Source organism: Pleurodeles waltl, chromosome 12, assembly GCF_031143425.1.
Source record: "Pleurodeles waltl isolate 20211129_DDA chromosome 12, aPleWal1.hap1.20221129, whole genome shotgun sequence".
NCBI classification, from domain to species: Eukaryota; Metazoa; Chordata; class Amphibia; order Caudata; family Salamandridae; genus Pleurodeles; species Pleurodeles waltl.
In genome coordinates, this window is record NC_090451.1 from 301,006,220 (window position 1) to 301,023,637 (window position 17,418).

Below are 17,418 nucleotides of genomic sequence, written 5' to 3' on the forward strand. Positions count from 1 at the left end.
AAGTCAGAGTCACCTCAGCTCAGGACACCTTAGGGGCTGTCCTGACTGGCCAGTGAGTCCTCCTTGTTTTTCTCATTATCTCTCCTGGACTTGCCGCCAAAAGTGGGGGCTGTGTCCAGGGGGCGGGCATCTCCACTAGCTGGAGTGCACTGGGGCATTGTAACACGAAGCCTGAGCCTTTGAGGCTCACTGCTAGGTGTTACAGTTCCTGCAGGGGGGAGGTGTGAAGCACCTCCGCCCAGAGCAGGCTTTTGTTTCTGTCCTCAGAGAGCACAAAGGCTCTCACCACATGGGGTCAGAAACTCGTCTCTCAGCAGCAGGCTGGCACAGACCAGTCAGTCCTGCACTGAACAATTGGGTAAAATACAGGGGGCATCTCCAAGATGCACTCTGTGTGCATTTTTTAATCAATCCAACACTGGCATCAGTGTGGGTTTATTATTCTGAGAAGTTTGATACCAAACTTCCCAGTTTTCAGTGTAGCCATTATGGAGCTGTGGAGTTCGTTTTTGACAGACTCCCAGACCATAGACTCTTATGGCTACCCTGCACTTACAATGTCTAAGGTTTTGTTTAGACACTGTAGGGGCATAGTGCTCGTGCACCTATGCCCTCACCTGTGGTATAGTGCACCCTGCCTTAGGGCTGTAAGGCCTGCTAGAGGGGTGACTTACCTATGTCACAGGCAGTGAGGTTGGCATTGCACGGGAGTGCCATGTTGACTTAGTCATTTTCTCCCCACCAGCACACACAAGCTGGCAAGCAGTGTGTCTGTGCTGAGTGAGGGGTCCCTAGGGTGGCATAAGACATGCTGCAGCCCTTAGAGACCTTCCCTGGCATTAGGGCCCTTGGTACCAGGGGTACCAGTTACAAGGGACTTACCTGGGTGCCAGGGTTGTGCCAATTGTGGAGACAACGGCACATTTTAGGTGAAAGAACACTGGTGCTGGAACCTGGTTAGCAGGGTCCCAGCACACTTCTCAGTCAAGTCAGCATTAGTATCAGGCAAAAAGTGGGGGGTAACTGCAACAGGGAGCCATTTCTTTACATGGAGACACAAAACCGAAAAGAAAATCCCTCTTGTCAGGCGAGGTGGGACCCCAGGGAGCGAGTGGAATCTTCACAAGGCAGTGAGCAGCAAACAGAGGCCCAGTCATGGCCTTGCATCCCCTTTAATGGGTGGAGCTTGCCAAGTTCACAAGTGAGCGACCCAGAAGCACTCTTTGTACCTCTGGTGCCACGCCCTCCAAATGAGCCAATTGCTGCCCGCCTCACTGTGATGCGGTGGTGCATCATGCTGCCAACCCCCAGCCGGAGGCACAGAGAAACCACCATGTGTGTGGCTCCCCTGAGTTGGAAGAGCCTTTGCCACACATCTAGTACAAATGGCAATAAAAAATATTGTTGAAGTTTTGATAAACAGTCATATATGCAACTTTTATTTTCTGTTCTCGTAGACAACTTGTGTTATGCGGCTTTTTTGATGTTAAGTGTTCTGATTTCCCTTGAAGCCCTCGTCTGAACCTTTCCCCCTTGTACATGTTGTATCAGATTTTTGCTAACCTGTTATAAACCTACCCACATTGCAGAGGGAAACTCTTCTTTTATGGGTAGATTAGTGCTCTAGAAAGTGAAGTTTAACAAACAATTATACACCTTGGACAAAATGTACACCCATCTTACCCAAAAGAACCTTTAAGTGGTCAGAAGTAGCCTTACTTTGCCCAAAATGTGTCATTGTATCATTAAAGTGCCCCATGAAATTTCTCCCATGTCCTACACATAGTGTGTTTAACCTACACCCTAGGAGGGGAAGTAATATGCAATTTGCTTACATAAACTTGTCCTTATATGCTCAAACAAGATTTTAAATGCTAACAATCTATTTTTCCACCAGATGTTTCCTCATATGCCAGACATTATTGTGAGCCTTGAAATACCAACATATCACAGAAGTGCCTTCACATGCCCAAATACTCCCATCATAGACTAGAATGCATCAACCATGTCCCAAAAAGCAGCCATCCTTCACCCGAAGAAGCTATCAGGACTCTCGAACCAATGGGTCAGAAGTACTTAGAGAGGTTTCTTCAATCATTTATGTACCAGAGATGAAGGTACTTGGCATCCTGTGATTCAAAAAAGGAAATTGAAGAATACAAACTCCAATGCTTGGAGGTCTCTCTGGAGAAAGCGGGCAATCAATATGGTTTCCAAAGTTACCTTGTCAGTGACATAATTGAGAACAGAGTCCCTGATGATATTTAGGCTCTGAAACAAAAGCTGCATGTATAAATGGAACCATGCACTTCAGTGGAGTTCCTTCGGCAAACAGTATCTAAAAGGCAGCCTGGTAAAGTGAGATTGACAGTTTGAATTCCTGCACTAATAACTTTACCTCACCTCCCTATCTCTCTCTCCATTTGTATACTACCTTGCCTTCTCTCTCATCCCTTCTCTGTCTTACCACCCCCTCATCTGTCTATCTCATTTCTCTCTCCACATCACATTCCCTCACCTCTCTCTCACCCTCACCCTCTCCATCTCCCTAAACCCTCAATGTTAACTCACCATTAGTTCACTGGCTCATCTCTCGTTCTACCTCTGTTCCCATTCCTTCATAACTATAAATAACTCTATTTCTCATCTTCTTTCATCTGCCAGTCTCTCTCGCACAGAAACACATATGTCTATACCGCCTTCTCCATTCTATCTCACCCACTTCACCACAATCTTTTCTTTATAGATCTCTTTACCTCACTGCAGCTTCCCCTTTCTCTATCTCACAGCTCTCCAATTCTGTATAAACCTCACCTAGGTCTCTCAACCTCCTCATTTTGCTCTAAAACACATTTCTATTTCTACATATCATCCCTCTCTCTTTCTTCCCCACTACTCTCTTTACCGGATTCATTTTTGTATGGCAGGGCAGGCAACCATGATTGAGTTTCTGGGAATTGAGCTATATTCTGTGGCAGGGGGGTCCAGACTTCTGCTGGAGAAGGTTAACGCCTTTTTCCAGGCCTTGCAAACATGTTTGAGAGCTAAGAAGGTCACACAGCACAAGCTTGAGGTGTTGGTGGGGCAGCTTAATTTCACCCAAGGAATCTTTCCCATGGGGCGCCCTTTTTCCCGTTCTATTGCCCAGGCCATGTCAGGACTGAAGGTGAAACATCACCACACCAGGCTCTCAGTTGAGGTCAAGTGGGATGTGAGGATTTGAGAGTCATTCCAACACGACTTTAATGGAACCGTTGTGCCACTAGGGCAGCCTTGGAGAAATGGAGATTTGGGTCTCTTTACAGATGCAGTGGGAAGTGAAGGGCTCGGCCATCTTTGGGGTGGCTTGGCGGCTAGCCACCAACACCTGTAAATTAAGCTGTAAATATCAGGGGATACTGAATATAAATGTTGGAATGATGATTGACTTTAAAAAATTGTTGTTGTTTGTAAAAATAAAATACGGCCGGGTGTTTAAGACCCCTAACCCAAAAATGTTTATCATTGACTAGTGTGTGACAAGACATTTGTGGAAAGGTAACTCTGGGGTTGGAGGGAGGCTTGGAGGTACCGGGCCATATTAGTTGACTCTCTACTTAGAAAAGTGTACACATATAAAGAGGAAAAGAGGCAAAGGGTAGGGGAGGAGAAATTAAAATAAATTTATTAGATTGTAACCAAAGGAATGTTGAAGGAGCATAGCAGTACCTTGATTGCTTTGATGCACACTGTTGTAGGAAAAACGCCAGTAGTGAAGTGAATATATTTGTGATTTCAAAGATTCAGAAACTAATCTTCGATTTCAAGCACTATGTGCCCATATCGTATACTAATACTATGCACTAGTAAACAAATCCACTAAACATCACTAATACATAACAAGCCGGTTGGACACTGAATTCAAACAAAGAAAAGGAAATCCTGACTTATATGAAAGTGTGCCAAGGAAATTATCTGTTTGTAGTTGACACCTCATCTATCCTGTGTATAGGTTTGGGGCAATAAATAACAAATTCTGAAAAATGCTAGGCAAGCTGCCATAGACCAACCCAGCTGCCAGGCTTCATCCTAGGGACCGACTCACCTGTCAGAAATTATTTTGGTTACAAGTGGGCTTTCCATAATGTACGGGGTGATGTGTGTGGGATCCAAAATGTTCTAAAAATCTTCAGTAGTGTCTCAAGTATCTCCTTTAATATAAGAGGACCAAAAGGGTGATTACAAATATAGTCAAGATGCCATGGAGCATTTTTCTCCTTTATTGCATAGGTCAACATGTTTCAGCCATGTAATGGCCCCAAATGGGACCCTTGCTTTCACCAAGGCCAAGATCCCAATAGAATGCATCAGTTATTCCCTCTCATTCATAAGGCACATATGCTTCATTCATACTAGTCATGCCAAAAGGTTTAGGAAATCCTCACATTTTGTATTTTTTGGAAAAGCAATCCATATACCAAGGGAGTTAATGCCCTCTGGAGATACCCCCTTACCAGGGGATTTCCTTCTAGTCACACATTCTTCAAATGTAGAATCCTCACCCGTGTACTAAGCGCTGGGGCCAGTTACTGTTAAAATACTACACATTCCTAACATTCAACTAACATTCTAAGAACATGTTTAGCAGTCAGGACACAGAAGTGGGAACGCAATTGCCCTGAGAAGCCTCACTTTTCTAAGACAATTAACCCCCAGTGAATCAGCACAGGGGCCACAAGTGCTATGCCTGTATCACAACTGTCAAAAATGTCATACCACTTGTAGGACGCTGGCCTGGCTTATAGTGGGTACCTGATGGTACTTACACCTTATGCCAGGTCCAGCTATTCCTTATAAGTAGATTAGTAGTTTTCTAGCAGTTTAGGCTGACAGAGATAGCTATAGCAGAGCAGCTTAGGCTTAACTAGGAGACATGCAAAGCTCCTTCTATACCACTTATATCATATAGCACTATATCACAATACTCAGACTTACTAAAAATAAAAGTACTTTATTTTAGTGACAATGTGCCAAAAATATCTCAGATTATATACTCCCTTAGGAGGTAAGTAAAATACACAAAATATACACACAAACCAAAACCAGGTAAGTAAACAGTTAGAAAAGTAGTGCAAACACTGTAGAATACAATGGGATGCAACAGGCCTAGGGGCACCAAAAACCATATACTCTAAAAGTGGAATCCCACCATGAATGGACCCCAGGCCTAGTGTAGTGTGTAGAAGGTCGTTGGGAGTGTAACAAAACACTAAGGGTGTCCAAGATACCCCACCCCAAGACCCTGAAAAGTAGGAATAAAGTTACCCTACTTCCCCAGAAACACACTAAAGTCGTGATAGTAGATTCTGCAAGGACAACAACTGGCTGCAAAGCACTCATGATGGATTCCTGGACCTGAGGAACTGCAAAGGAAGGGGACCAAGTCCAAGAGTCACGAAAGTGTTCAGGGGGGGCAGGAGTCCACTAAACCCCAGATGAAGATGCAAAACAGCTGCCTCTGGGTGGAAGAAGCTGAAGATTCTGCAACAACGGAAGATGCCAAGAACTTCTCCTTTGCACAGAAGATGTCCCACTGTGTACTGGAGGATACAGAGTTGTTTTCATGCAGAAAGACTACAAACAAGCCTTGGTAGCTGCAAAGGTTGCGGGTGAAGAAAATGGGTACTGCTTGGGCCCAGGAAGGACCAGGAAGGCGCCTCTTGGAGGAGGTGACAGAGGGGGCACTCAGCAGCACAGAGAGCCCACACAGAAGCAGGCAGCATCTGCAGAAGCACTTGAACAGGTGTTCAGGTAATCTGAGCATGGCGGTCATCTCAACACTACAAAGGAGGGTCCCACGAAGTCGGTGGTCAACTCAGTGAGTTGAGCAATGCAGGACAGAGTGCTAGGGACCTGGCCTATGCTGTGCATGAAGGATTCCTTGCAAAATTGCACAGAAGCCCTAGCAGCTGAAGTTCATGTAGTACACAGGATTACTGTCTGGCATGGGGAGGCAAGGATTTACCTCCACCAAATTTGGACAGAAGGACCACTGGACTGTCGGGGTCACTTGGATCTAGCTCCTGTGTTCCAGGGACCATGCTCTTCGAGATGAGATGGGACCCAGAGGACTGGTGAAGCAGAAGTTTGGTGCCTGTATTAGCAGGGGGAAGATTCTGTCGACCCACGGGAGATTTCTTCTTGGCTTCCAGTGCAGGGTGAAGGCAGACAGCCCTCAGAGCATGCACCACCAGGAAACAGTCGAGAAAGCCGTCAGGATTAGGTGCTACAATGTTGCTGGTAGCCGTCTTGCTACTTTGTTGCAGTTTTGCAGGCGTCCTGGAGCCGTCAGCAGTTGATCTTTGGCAGAAGTCAAAGAGAGAGATGCAGAGGAACTCTGGTGAGCTCTTGCATTCGTTATCTGAAGAGAAACCCACAGGAGAGACCCTAAATAGCCCTCAGAGGAGGATCGGCCACCTAACCAGGTAAGCACCTATTAGGAGGGGTCCTTGACATCACCTGCTGGCACTGGCCACTCAGAGGCCTCCATTGTGCCCTCACACCTCTGCATTCAAGATGGCAGAGGTCTGGGACACACTGGAGGAGCTCTGGGCACCACTCCTGGGGTGGTGATGGACAGGGGAGTGGTCACTCCCCTTTCCTTTGTCCAGTTTCGCGCCAGAGCACGGGCTGGGGGATCCCTGAACCGGTGTAGACTGGTTTATGCAAGGAGGGCACCATCTGTGCCCTTCAAAGCATTTCTAGAGGCCAGGAGAAGCTTCTCCTCTCAGGTCCTTAAAACCTATTTCCAAAGGGAGAGGGTGTAACACCCTCTCTCAGAGGAAATCCTTTGTTCTGACTTCCTGGGACTGGGCTGCCCAGACCCCAGGAGGGCAGAAGCCTGTCTGTGGGTTGGCAGCAGCGGTAGCTGCAGTGAAAACCCCAGAGAGCTAGTTTAGCACTACCCAGGGTCCATGCTGGAGTCCCGGAGATGCATGTGATTGGCACCTCAATACCAGATTTAGCATAGGGGGACAATTCCATGATCTTAGACGTTACATGGCCATATTCGGAGTTCCCATTGTGAAGCTACATATAGGTATTGACCTATATGTAGTGCACACGTGTAATGGTGTCCCCACACTCACAAAGTCTGGGGAAATTGCCCTGAGCAATGTGGGGGCACCTTGGCTAGTGCCAGGGTGCCCTCACACTTAGTAACTTTGCACGTAACCTTCACTAGGTGAGGTTTAGATGTATAGGTGACTTATAAGTTACTTAAGTGCAGTGTTAAATGGCTGTGAAATAACGTGGGCGTTATTTCACTCAGGCTGCAGTAGCAGTCCAGTGTAATAGTTGTCTGAGCTCCATATGGGTGGCAAAAGAAATCCTGCAGCCCATAGGGATGTTCTGGAAACCCAATACCCTGGGTACCTAGGTACCATATACTAGCAAATTATAAGGGTGTTCCAGTGTGCCAATCAGAATTGGTAAAAATGGTCACTAGCCTGCAGTGACAGTTTTAAAGCAGAGAGAGCAAAAGCACAGAGATTCTGATTAGCAGAGTCTCAGTGACACAGTTAGGCACCACACAGAGAACACATATAGGCCACAAACTATGGGCACTGGGCTCCTGGCTAGCAGGATCCCAGTGACACAGGCAAAAACAAACTGACATACAAGTAAAAATGGGGGTAACATGCCAGGCAAGATGGTGCTTTCCTACATCACTGCAGTGCTGTGCTGACTTTGTTCAAGAATTCCTGTCCAGAATTGAGATCGCTGCTGAGAAATCAGCTGGGAAATCAGCTGGGACTCCACTACTGCTCTGCCTGGATACCTTTCCGCACATTGCCTAAAAGGCCAGAACAGCTGATGGCATTGTGCAGAGGACCTCCCACACTGACGTCATGCATCCGTACATATATGCCATCCAGTTATGGTTGTTTGAAAGGTTCATCATCGCTAATGCCTCCAGAGTGAGAAACTAACACTCTGATGAACGTAGACGCAGTCTGCGTCCACTGGGCTGCTAGTTCTGCATCATCCAGCAAGTATAGCACGGATAGCCTGCAAATGGAATTGGGGACTAAACTCATGCAGAAGGCTCTGAAGCAAAAATGAAGATTTTTCACCCAAGTGAACAGCTGGGATGAGAACTGTTGAACTGACCTGCACATCTAACCAGTGAGACAAAGAGAACTGATTTGCACCCTTGCCTACTTAAAACCTATTATTTTGAAAAAATGGGGCAACCCATTATCCTGGGACCTGGGTAAGTGAGTAATGTAACAGAAAAAATGTTTTGGTCCCTCTGGGGGAAGGATATGAATTAACTTCCATGACAGTGGCTGTACCATAAAGAGCAGTGAATTATGTGTTATTATATTGGATTCACTGTGCTGCTTCACTACCAGCGAAAGCATTTATCCTGATTAAATCAGGACTGCAGTCCTTAACTTTAACATAGGACCACATCAACATATTTTAAAAAGGACCTTAAACAATTGGCCATTTTCATGGATTGATCTATGACCGTCCTGAAGCCATTAGATGGTAAAGTTAAAAAGTGGTATTATTGATAACACACCAGGGCTACATGAAATGGAAGGCCATTGACAAAGTTTTATTGCTAACACGACTAGGATGTGTCTGAGTGCTATCAAATAGGGGGTGCTTCCTATTTCAATATTCAGTCTGATGATGACCCGCCTGAATTTGTTTCTTTTTTTGAGGTCGAAACGTCGGCATTGTATTTGAAAATGTGGATTGGCTTTTGAAATATTCAGCAGTCTCACAGTACCTATTGTTATAGGTGCTTATCTGAGACCTCATGCTTTTAACCACAGTTTGGTTTTAGTTTTCATGTAAATAGCACTGTAACACTTATACTAATACATAATTCACTCACACTGTGCTGTTATACAGGAGCCCCTTGATTACTTTACACTAAATTGTGGAATTTGTGGTACTTAGGGCCAGATGTAGAAAGCCTTTTGCGCCTCGCAAACTGCGAAAAACGCAGTTTGCGAGGCGCAAAAGGCCTAACGCGATGCACAACCGCAAATTGCGAGTCGGTACCGACTCGCAATTTGAGGCTGCGACTCGCAAATAGGAAGGGGTGTTCCCTTCCTATTTGCGATCGCATCGCCATGCTGAGTTGCTTTGGGACCGCGAATGCGGTCGCAAACCAACTCGCAGTTACCATCCACTTGAAGTGGATGGTAACTCATTCGCAAAAGGGAAGGGGTCCCCATGGGACCCCTTCCCCTTTGTGAATGCCAATAAAAATATTTTTTCAGAGCAGGCAGTGGTCCTATGGACCACCGCCTACTCTGAAAAAACCAAAACCAAATGGTTTCGGAATTTTTTCTTTTTGCAGCTCGTGTTCCTTTAAGGAAAACGGGCTGCAAAAAGAAAAAGAAAAAACTGCTTTATTAAAAAACCAGTCACAGACATGGTGGTCTGCTGTCTCCAGCAGGCCACCATCCCTGTGAGTGTATGGACTCGCTATGGGGTCGCAAACTGCGACCCACCTTATTAATATTCATGAGGTGGGTCTTTGAGACCCCATAGCGAGTCGCAGAAGGTGTCTGAGACATCTTTCTGCATTTGGTTTTGCAAGTTGCAATTTGCGAGTCGCTATGACTCGCAAATTGCAAGTCGCAAAAATATACCTACCTACATCTGGCCCTTAATACCTATGCTTGCATCATCTTGGGGGTTGGTAGACATTAGAGATGTCTTAAACTAGAGAGAGGGTACCAATAGGTGGTGTAGAGCTTAAATGGAGATTATGGCTAGTACTACAATGCTGTAATTGTGATTCCTGTTAAATTGTGAAGTAGTTCGTTTTGCTGTGAGATTAAAGAATTCTCTTTTATAAAAAGCCAAACACTGGGTGGGACAATACCTTTTTGTGTCTGTTGCTTAACTGTTGAGTTCAGAGCTCTTTCGCTTTACAATGCTGTCTTGAGAAGACTTTGACTACTTACCTTTGCTACCTTGAGAGACAAGAATAGAAAGGGCAGTACATGAACAATGTTGCAAAACTATAGTAGGGCAACACACAGAACATCAATGGCAAATGACCTTAACAACCATAATGGTTGGGGTTCAGTAGACTGAATTGTACCTGACATCACTAAATCTACAAAACTTGCCAAACTAACCATGTGTCGCCTGCCTTTTATCTTTGGTGCACTTACATTCATTATTTTATCTTGCTTTTAGAAAAATGAACTTTTAACACCCACTACCTCCCTTTCTCTTACCTTGAGCAATTAGCCTCTACATGAAGAACGGTTCCTCCTAAAGTGTGGAGGACTATTGTGCCGCCTGCTGCAAGTGCAGCCGGCAAACACAAATAAATAAAATGGCATAAAAGTGCCATTTCATTTTGCCACCAGTTTGTGCTGTGTACAGCGCAAGTGTGAGGGCAGGGGACGGGGCTGAATCCTGCAACTACAGAATGTCTGCTGACCCTTTCAGTGTGCATGTCGGGTTGGCCGGCTGTCTTGCTACGGCCAGCCCGACATGTGCACTGTAGGTCCAGCAATCCCAGGGCTGTCAAACTGCTGGGGGATTGCTGACACAAACTCCCGCAAAATGAGTTTTGGCCTAGCCTGCTCCGACCAATCCTGGAGCTGCTCTCTTGTGGAAAACAGCATGAGGTTGCAGTTCCAGGGTTGCTTGGATTCATGTTCCACTGAGCAGAAAGGAAATCCTTCCAATACAACTAATGAATGCCAGGGGTAAAGTGCCACACCAGGGGAGCCGCATATATGGTAAGTTTAGCGCCATCGCACCCCACCATATCCTATGAAAGCAGATTCTCAACCATAATAAGTTAGTCATGAAAGACAATACCTCTTAATAAATATCAGGGATATTGTCATTGAACATACTCTAGTCAAAGTTCTCTTGTTTACCTACCCTTGTCTGCTGTGGGCACCTCTGTATGGCCGGTAAAGGACTGAGCAGTGGTGTGCCCAACACCTCGTGCAGTCAGTCATGCCCACAGTTGGGATGCATTTGTTTTCACAGTTCACATGGCAGTTTCTGATGTTATCAGTGCGCATCCTGTTCATGAGGAGAATTCTACTCGTGACCGCAGGTGTTGATCATGGCCTGCATGTGTCCAAGTGAATATGCTGACTAAGGGTGTTATTCTACTGAACACCAAAGGGATTGAGGCCTCTCTGCCTCTCACCTAGCCTTCTATTTGTCCCACCCAAGGAGCATTTCGGTCCCATAGTGTTTTGACTGGAAGATGTGTATCCTTCACTGTAGACCGTAAACTTAGGATTGTAGTGCATGGAGGATTTCTCTTGTTCTCTCTCTTCCTCTTCATCCTTCCTCCTTTTATGCTGTACCCCTCTTTATTAAATGGAAACCATTATCACTCTTGCAGCACATGCTGCCCTCAAATTTCTGAGATGGCTGCTACACCTGCAAGTGCACATATGTAAACATCTGAGAATACGTTAGGTTATGTTATGTATACTTGTAAAGCGCAATATTACCTATGAGGGTATACTGCCACTGAGCATTAGTGTGTGTCTTGTCCTGCCTATGTTAGGTTGTTAATTAAAAAGCCAGGTCTTGAGCATCTTGCGAAATTCAATAGAACCCGGAGGCCACCAGAAATCCCTCACCCCAACACCTGCCACACGCAGACCGACAAGACTTATTTGTTGGTAGGAATTTATTTCAAATTTAAGATTTAAAACACAAGCAGTTAATATTTCACCTAAAAACAATACCATACATCAAACAACTTCACATCATTTCAATAATGTATTTAAGAATTTCTCAGTCACTTAAGTCATAAATCAATGTGACAGGATCCCTTCCTGTCCTGAACCTCCTTTGGACCACACAGGTGAACCATACCTCACCTGTATCCCTAGGGGTGGCGGTTTCCCAGACTTCACTGTCCCTTGTCTTCATGCTCTGGGTTCCTCCCCCTCCCGAAACAACACTCCGCCATGGGGGTGTAACGGGGTGGCCAGGAGCGGAAGCCCCATGCCCAACCCAGCGATCTGGGCTCCCTAGCCCCCAAGCTGGTGTGTACATCTGCAGGTTGGTTCAGGACTTTAGGATCTTACCTCTGGTGCTATCCAGGGGACCCTGCCTTAGGGATCCCTCTGTTGATTATGGTGACTTTAGTATCTCCTCTCCTGCCACAAGGGTGACCAGGGGTCCAAAGGTCATTTGCCCTCCCCACCCCCAAACAACCTGAGAGAGAAGGACCAAATGTCCGCAATGAAACGGTCCGTTCCCACGTCAGATAAATGCACCCTATCTTTATGAAACATGTCTGGCCCTTTTAGCAGTTTGTGTGGGATGTTCCATAAGCAGCCTGGACCAGGACACAGTCTAATATTTCTTCATTAAGTCAACAAATGGACACATTCATGGTCCTTGATTTAGTGTTCAGACCCCAGTTGCGACGAGGTACCAAGTGTGACCATGCGATGGCAGCATTCGGGAACTCCTTGGATAATCGGGTTATTTCCGTTAAAATCGATTCTATGAGAGTCTTGCACCCCAGTCAAACTAGGTCATTTCCACTCATATGTATGATGATGAGGTCTGCTGAGAAATGGAGTCCCTCGCACCCTTTCGCCATTTTCACCAGTTGCTGCAGCTGAGTGACTCCCAGCCCACCAATCCCACACAAACGAAAGGCCACATCACGAATTGCTGCCGGCTTGGGCTTACGGAGCAGTTGCAACTTGTAGGCCACCCGCCGGACAAAAGACTGTCCCAGCACACAAACCACGTGAGACGGCATAGTACTGAAATGAAAGAAAGTAGCATGAGTAACTATCATGAAGAATCAAACACAGGAGTGTGTAACACTTATCATAGCAACCCAGGCCTTATGTAACATTTGTAACAATTGGATGACCATCTCCCGATGGTCTTCACTTCTGCAGGGGACATCCCAGCCCCAGCCACTAGAGTAGCTGCCCCAATCCTGAAAGAGTGCGATGAGTAACCTTGAGGGTCTACCCCAGCCGTCTCCAGTGCTGCCTTCATTACTGCTAAGAGTTAGTAACGTGATAAGCACTCCCCATTCTTATGAAGAAAAAGAGCTGAGGCCTCAGAGGCTGGGCGAACTGCTAAGTATGAGCCCAAGTGATCTACTGGGCACAAAGGGGATCCCTGGGCAGCCTTAAGTTTAATGGTTGACCCTTTTCCTAGTTGATCTGTCTGGGATCTTTGTAACCAAATTGTTACAAACCCTGGGATAATCCGAACGTTGGCCAACTGGAGGCCTCCTGTGTAATCACCCTTGAATGGCCCCACTAATTCACTCATGCAAAAAGCTCCATAAAAGGCTGTAGAGAATGCAGCTGCAAATAGTGTTGCTTCAAAGGGGGAGGAACAAACCTTCTCAAGACTGTCCAGGAGCTCCCCCAATATGTGAGCCATTAGGGGGCGCCTAGTATCCTTCTTTGTGCAGTCTAGGCGAGTCCACCCAGCCACAGCCCTCTTAATGATAAATGTGTTAAGTCTCCTGATTATGTAGTTTTGCGAAAAAACGAATGGCGGCAAGTGAACCTTTGCGCAAGAAACTGGTTTGCCAAGTTCCCTAAGATGACTTAAAAAACAGAAAATGGCCTGCGTTGAAAACCAATCGGTAATTTTGCAAGAGTTCAAAAACATTTTATATTGCTGGAATGATTTTTCATATGACCCGCGTGTGCTACTAAATTGGAGAGGGCGGGAGTCTTCCACAGATATGCTGGGAACTCTGTCATCTTTTCCGCCGCCTGTGGGTGGAACCTCTGAAAATCCTGCATCAATGAGCGAGATAAAGCATCAGCTGCATTGTTATGAACACCAGGAACATGTCTTGCACACAATGTAATATTCAGTTTCAAACACATTTAGACTAGATGTTTCAGTAACCACAGTACAAGCCTGCATGAGGCACCCTGCCTGTTAATGGTCTCCATTACTGCCATGTTGTCAGACCAAAATATCACAAATCTATCCCTGAACTTAAGGGCCCAAATTGTGACAGCAATCACAATGGGGAATATCTCCAGGAATGCCACGTTCCTCGTAATCCCAGTATCATGCCACTCAACCGGCCAATCTCCTCTACACCAATTGCGACCCAGGATGGCCCCAAAACCTACACTACCAGCTGCACCAGTGAAGAGGCCCAGGGTAGAACTAGGGACTGGGCGAGGAGGCCAAATGACTGCCCCATTGAAATATTGTAAAAAGGAAGCACAGATTTTTAAACCCTCTCTGACTTCTAGCAAAAGTCTGGTGTGATGATGCTTCTCAGTTAACCATACCATATCCCTTGCAATAGACTGGGAAAATGGGCGTGCCATGGGAATAATTCATAAAGCGAAATTCAGTTGTCCTACCAACACTTGAAGCTGGTGTAGCGTGACCTTCTTTTGTACCAGAACTGAGTCAATCGAGTTTCTAAAGACCAACAACTTATCAAAGGGGAGGAAACACTTACCAGCCACTGAGTCTGTCTCGATCCCGTGGAATGTAATGCAGGTTGTGGGGCCCTCTGACTTGTCTGGGGCTGGTGGAACCCCCAATTCCTCAAACATGGTAGTCAAGGCCTGTAAAGCCCACAGACACCTCGCTGATCTAGGAGGGCCTAGTACCTGAAAATCATCTAAGTAATTAATCACTTCCCTGTGCCCAGTGTGTTTGGTGAAAATCCATTGCAACAAGGAACTGAACTGTTCAAAATAACTGCAAGACACACTGCAACCCAATGGCATGCATTTATCATAATAATAAGACCCTGCAAATTGGAAACCTAATAAATGGTAATCTTCTGTGTGTACTGGGAGAAGTCGAAATGCTAACTCAATGTCAGTCTTGGCCAGAATGGCCCCCCGGCCTAGTTCGCGCAACTTCTCAAGAGCCTGACCCACTGCGGCATAACAAACCAAGCATAGTTGGGGGTCAATTGCTTCATTCACTGAAGACCCATGTGTGGCTGAGAGGTTATGGTTTAATCTGAATTGCCCGGGCTTTTTCTTAGGGACCACACCCAAGGGGGAACAGACAAAATTATTGGACGGAGGAGAGTAGAAAAGGCCCGCCAACCTTCCCAAAAATCTTTCATTCCAAACCTTCTTCGTAACCCCTGGATTTATCCGGGCTGACAATAAATTAATGCAATACGGATTAGGGGGCACTTTTAGGGCAGGAATCCTGAAACCAAAAGAGAAAATTTAAACAATAAGTACGCAGAGTCTTTGTTAGGCTACGACTGCTGCCATGGGAGGAATGCATCAATCTGTATGGGTGAGGGCAAGATTAAGTCAGCTTGAGGGCTTACTCTGATCCTTAACCTTCTCCTTGGAGTTCTTGATGTATTTGAACTCTGGGTGAGAAGGGTGTCCACAGAAGGAGCAGTTATGTTTAAATTTGCAGGACTCTGCTGGGCGTGAACACATCTTTCTATTAAATGCCCAGCAAGAGCCCTTTTTCTCAATAGAATATTGTGTGCGAAAAGGCTGCTTCCAGACAGCTTACTGTTCACGCATTCTAGCCATACATTCATTTCAGTCTGATCCCAGCCTATATCTGGGTCCTCAACCTTAGCCCACCTGAAGTCCCTATCATATTCCATCCAAGCATTACCTCCATACATATGTGCTTTCAATATCTTATTAGCATAAAAAATCATAGAGGTTGCCAAGTCCGGTGTCTTCTCAAGCATGACAGACATAAAAACATTAAACCCAAATAACCAATACGTTATATTCTTTTAGACCCTGGTTTTTTTTTCATTGGAAGATGAGGATTTCCCCTCCTTATCTTTCAATTCTACCTTCCTTCTCTTAGCTCTGATGAGTGAAAAGATGTCTACAAACTCCACTTTCCAAATCGTTTCCTTCACATCTGCTGCAACGTGTGCTGCAAGCTTACCTGGCCGGGATAATATGGTGTCTTGTCCGGCGCTCATCAACAAACTAACACCCCCAGACTTATTTGTGTTGCTCTCAGTGATCTTACCTTTGTCCACACTGTTGGGGATAGGGGACTGCATGCCCGGTGATGGGATGTCACTCGAGCATGTTGTGCCAGTAGCCGCTGTCCCAATAATGCGTGCTGCAGTATTTGCTGAGATCTGGCACTTGAGTTCTGCTGATATATTCTTTAGGGTATCTGTAGGATACAGGAGCAGAGGTGGTATCAAGGCTAGACAAAAGCTGTACAGCTGACAGCAGCGCTTGCGTGGTCGCATCTTGTGTAGGTGCTTGGGCAGTGGCGCTGCCCTGCACTTGTGAGGCGGGAGTAAGGACCGCTTGCTCTGTGGTCTGCACCCCTTGGGTTGCAGGGGGTGTTGTTAAAGTTGACAATGCCTGCCGAATAACGGTTAAAATGGACATGACCCCTAGATCCAGCGTAGGAACTACCCTCACTTCTACTGGGGGGACCTCTGGAGTAGTGCATAAAGGCTGGGTCAAAGTATCCATCCTTGGTGACTGCGCAGGGTTGGTAGGTAATGCAGGGGCAGCAGCACCCTGCTGTGCTGCCATCTCTGGCCTGCCCACAAAAATGTTTGAAACCTGTTTCCTAACTCTGCGCTTCACAGTAGGGAATGCTGCATGGGGGGACATGAGAGCACCTAGGGCGGTCGCCTTCTGCCCCATTATTCTCCCCATCTGATGCGGAGTTCCCACTGTCCGATTCCCCATCCCATAATTTGGCCAAGACCAATTTCAATAATTGCGACAATTCGGGGTCTTTGCCTTTTCTCTTTCCAACCTTACTGCAATTCAAAGCCATGGCACTTGGTGCACACTCAAACTGTTACAAGATTGAATTACTTATGCACAAATCACCCTTATATCTATAAATGCGCAACAAATGTGAACAACACAGTACTACTATTTTCCCCTCCTCACAATTTTACACCCATATGCGCAAACAATAAGTAAAGACACGTTACTACTTTTTCTTCCCCCACCACAATTTCTCACTTACCCCAGATCCTGATGAGCGTTCCTGGCCCAGACCGGGCCAAGGTTGCTTGCACAAATGAAAATGCTGGTGGGCCGCCCAGCCAGGTCAGGAAGGCACAGACAATAATTTGTACATGGGGAGGATTGAAAATACGTAGAAAGGGCCTTCCAGCCACAAAGAGTGGCAGGAGGCTACCAGAGTAGGCCCCAAAGAAAGGCCTACTCAAAGGGGGCTGAAATTATCAAAAAAATGGGCCTGGGCAGCGAGCGTGCGGCAAGAAGGGAGGAAAAACATGCCCAAGCAGCGCTGCAGGCCTCGATGTGTTTCCTAGGAAACGGGCCGACGTAGCGCTGCAGAAAGGATCCAGGCAAAGGGTCACGGGTACGGCCAGCATGTGCGCTGCAAAAAAGGAGGTAAACAAACAGATGAGAGGCAAAGGAGCAAGGCCCCTGCCTCACCAGACTCAGA